General features: G+C 35.1%; 1 long non-coding RNA gene across 1 annotated transcript; it reads left to right on the plus strand.

Moving 5' to 3' along the window:
- The first annotated feature begins 1649 nt into the window (after positions 1-1649).
- Positions 1650-2374, plus strand: LOC118750013. Its single transcript, XR_004994335.1, has 2 exons — positions 1650-1832; positions 1887-2374. It is a non-coding gene; the product is annotated as an uncharacterized LOC118750013 (long non-coding RNA).
- The last annotated feature ends 2352 nt before the right edge of the window (positions 2375-4726 follow it).

Below are 4726 nucleotides of genomic sequence, written 5' to 3' on the forward strand. Positions count from 1 at the left end.
TAGGGACTTGGAAAGCGGTTTAAAAATTGGTTAAAAATAATAAAAATAATTAATTTTTTTGTTGCATAATTTGCCGTTTGAATTGTTTTGTGCATTAAAACTGTTTTTGATTTTGTCGTTTGATTGTGATAAGAAAGCTTCTTAATTTTTTGAATTTTAACCATGGTGATTATTGCTTGTTTAAATTTCAAAGTTGTACATAAAGAAACCGGGTTTGCTTTTCTATTATATTATTATCCTGTTCTTCTAAAAATTATTGAACATTGAAAAAAAAAATTGCAAAAAAATTGCAATAACTTTATATAAAGTTAGCAAAAGACCTTATATCTAAAAAAATACCAGAGCGACAAAATTATTTTTTCCACAACTAATTAACGGCAAAAAAACGGCAAATTCATGGGTATATGCGACATTTTTTGCTTGATGTTGTTTCGCTAACTTTATACACATTGGAAAATCGATTGCCATTACCACCTGATGCTTCTCTTCCGTCATCATCACAACCCTTTCCGCATTATTTCGTTGGAGATTGTGCCTTTTCCTTAAAAAACAATCTTATGTGGTCATATCCAGGCGTAAACACAACAAGACCACAACGAATTTTTAATTACAAGCTGTCGCGAGCACGCCGCGTTATAGAAAACGCTTTCGGTATTTTGACTGCGAGGTGGAGAGTGCTAAGAACAACAATGGATTTCCACCCGGAAAATGCTGAAAAAATCGTTCTTTCGTGTTTAGTACTTCATTACTTCATAATGCTGCACGATACGAATCGATGGTATTGTCCAGAGCATTACACTGTCGGAGAAGGGAGGAGTGCACAATGGAGGAACGAATTGAGACCTTGTGGAGGGCCATTGCGGTCCGTACAAACATTCAGACGTAGGGGTCGAAATAATGCGTATGTCAACAGGGAATTACTCACCAACTATTTTATGACCGATGGCGCAGTAACATTTCAAATCCATGTGGAGAACAACACTTTAATTAACAATAATATTGCAAATATACAATGTACTTCGAATTCTTCGCAACAAATCGTCGCCTGGGTAAAAGATTGTCGTATGTTACACACGTACGTATGATGCTTACGACAATCTTTTACCCAGGCGACGAAATGTAAACGGAACATTAACAACAACAACAACAATAATCAGCCACCGCAGCAACAGACGAATAAGCAACAGCAACAAAAGCAAAATTTTAAAAATATAAGTAATACATATATGTATATTTATATACAATTAATATTAGATCTTTGCGTATTCAGTATAATTATCGTAAGTGTATTTGACAATTCATAGAATTTGTTTCCAAAAAATACACTAAGTCCACCTGTGAGAGCAAATCCCATGAATTTTCAAATACACTTACAATCTGGGCTGTCATGAAACTTGATTGCCATCAGAATCGGAATTGGTGGCAATCGTTATTGCATAATTGCTTTCTGTAACCCATATTGTGTTTGTAAATCAAATATGAAAGGAAAACAGAACACAATTATGCAATAACGTTCGCCATCAATTCCGATTCTGATAGCAATCAGGTTTGAATACACAAAAGAGTTAATGCCCGGATTATTTAATTTTTAAAACACCAAGTTTGCCATTTACTTAACTTTTCTGTAATATTTACAGGCCTCCGGCGAAAACTCGGTTATCGAGTGTTTGGTTGGGCGTTCCTTCCCACCCCGCGGTACTGGCATTTTAAAGCGTCGTCAACTGATTTCACAACTAATTCATTGTCCACTGGACGGAAGAAATAGGCAAACAACAACAGCAACTTCAGCAACAGCACAACATGGGTCTAGTGCGCAGGACCTGCCTAATGGGGTGAGTAGCAATGCACTTTTTTCCTAGCGCACGTTGTAATGCTTATTTTTTAAGAACCATTACGAAAGATGGTCCTGGCTTTGGTTTAGATCTGGCGAGTATGAAACCACATCACCAACTGAAATGGGCCATACCAGAGTGCACTAAATATTAGAAAAAACGCTGCCGTTATAGTACCATTGGAGCGCAACGCAATAAATATCGTTTTTTGAGGATTGCTAATCCATTGGAAATGGTGGGTAATAGAGCTGGAAAACTATCGATAGTATGGATGGTTTGTGACTATCGAAAACATCGATGGTATTGTAAGCACTATCGATAGGTTTCACTCATACATATATTATTCACTAAGAGAAAAAACCGGCGGTACCTGCTTTATCTTGTGAGTCGGAAGGGACATTTAGCAAAGCAGGGCAAATAATTTTAGAACGCAGATACTGCTTGAAGCCAAAACTCGTTAATAAACTTCTTTCCTCTAACACAAATATGGAAACATTTTAGCTATTCTAATCTCATTTTCAATAAAAGTTTTTATGTCTAATTTTTGGAATTTTTTAATCAAAACTATCGATAGTGGTGGCATTTTCGATAGTATCGATACTATCGATGGCTGCGACTATCGACTATCGAAACTACCGAAGTAAAATAGGGACAAATGGCACGGTTTGAGCCAAGTTGGCATCCCTGCTTCCAATAACTTACAAATATAAAAATGTGAAATATAGAGGGCTTGAATTCATTAATACCCTCTATCTGCAATTTGCACAAAAACTAATTTGTGATTTTAGAAACCATCTGGGACTTATCACCTGTCGTTATATAAGGTATCACTAATATCACCGATAACAGTTAAAGCTTAGGTGGATTTTTATATCAGAATCTCATCTTTGTGAAAAGTGTGCAGATAGAGGGTATTATTGAATATAAGCCCTCGATATTTAAAATATATAAAAATTTTATTTCAACGTATACAAAAAATAAATCTACCTGCGTTACAGCACGCGCGGGTTACGCGGGGCGCGAGTCAATTGACCTTATTTCCGTTGATCTTATTACCTGTCACCAATTTTTAGACGCGAAATGAATTGAAATATCACGACCGAGTGTGCGAAAATGTAGTCGTCATGTAATCGTTGCATCATGATTGTGACGATGAAGTAACTATGATTGGACGACCAATGTGCAGAAAGCTTAAGTAATAATTTCATGTGGCAAAAAGTGTGCACTCAACCATCGACATGTAGGCCCGTCAGAATTAGCACTTTGCCTCCGTGGCGGAAAAGTATGATACTGATTTGTTTACACCGACGCTCTCATAGTGGCATCTCTTTACGTTCTGTGCGACATGTCATTTTTGTACACGGACGCAATGTGCTCATTCTGATTGGCCTAATAGTCTATAGTTAATAATATAGGCGCATATTCATAGTCATATTTAGTACTCAACTAAGTCGAAACTATTCTAACAGCCAGTTTCACCAAACTATTTAAGTGGAAATTAACTTTAATTTAATTTTTTATTTAAATCTCATTTTAATTATTTTCAGTTTCAATAAACTATTTATTTAAGTGAGTAAAAAGTGGTTGTAAAACAGACTAGGACTAGCTTTCGCTTTTATTTGTACTGAGAGCTTTTGAAAGCTTTGGCACGCTGTGTTGTAAAAGCAGGGCTGGTATACAAGTAAGCAGCAGATGCACAATGATCAGGTGATTAAACGTGTAACACCTCTGAGTGTGGTTATTCTGATTTAACTTTTATTTAAGTGCAGAGCATAGGTCACTTAAATCAAAATTAAAATTGATTGGTGAAACCGAAATTAAAGTAATTTTCACTTAAATAATTTGGTGAAACTGGCTGTAAGTCACAACTAAAGCTATTCATAGTCGCCTTAGTTTCGATTTTTCTGGCTAAGTACCAACTTAAAATTTAGTTTCGGCTGCAGCTGCAACTAAATCGTAACTAGGAAAATTAAGGGAAAACAGACGAAATATGTAAAAATTAAGTTGGTAGAGGGTGATTTTGATAATATTGAATAATCTCCAATTAAAATTTACAAAGATCGATCCATTTTAATCGATCCATTTAATTGCGTATTACAATTCGAATAAAGCTACATCACAATTTTATAATTGGAATAATTTAGAAAAATTCTCAAATAATAAGTCAGTTTCACGCTAGTTCTTTTAAAGTAAATTTGTGCATTACATTTAGATATCTACTATTTGTATGTTTCACAGCATGCTTTCGATAAACATCGACTTCACATCACTGCGGTTGTTCTGGCTATTTCACACAATTAACAAGAAAATGATACCTTATTCTTTTGCATAATAATGCAATGAAAATAAAAATTACATAAACGGATGATCAAGCTTGACATTATTTAATAAAAATGTAATTTTTCCAAAATATCGTAAAGAAAAATCGATACATTTTCACACTCGTTTTGCTATATCGTAAACTAAGTCGAAACTACTTAGTAGAAGTCTGAAATGCGACTATGAATAGAGGTAAATTTTAAGTTGGTACTTAAATTTAAGTTGCAACTTTGTTAGTTTCGACTTAGTTGCTGGACTATGAATACGCGCCATAGTTATACTAGCCTTTAGTTGAATAGAGGTGTTCGTCTTGTACTTCTTCGACGCATGACTAGCGCTTGGTTAGGTTTTTACAAGCTTTTATTTAACTTGGTCATCCCGCGGAAATTTCCAATCGATTTTAAACTAATTTCCCGACAAGGTAGAGGCTTGAGACTTTCAGCATAGTTCCAATCACGATGACAATGCAATCTAAAATATAAATGAATTCCCTAGATGGTCCAGGGGTCATGATATAAAGACGGTCAAAACATAGCCAAATTTATGGCGTAAAACCGCCATAAAATTGTTAAAGC

Source organism: Rhagoletis pomonella, unplaced genomic scaffold (genome assembly GCF_013731165.1).
Source record: "Rhagoletis pomonella isolate Grant_MI unplaced genomic scaffold, Rhpom_1.0 Rhpom_scaffold_00113, whole genome shotgun sequence".
NCBI lineage: Eukaryota > Metazoa > Arthropoda > Insecta > Diptera > Tephritidae > Rhagoletis > Rhagoletis pomonella.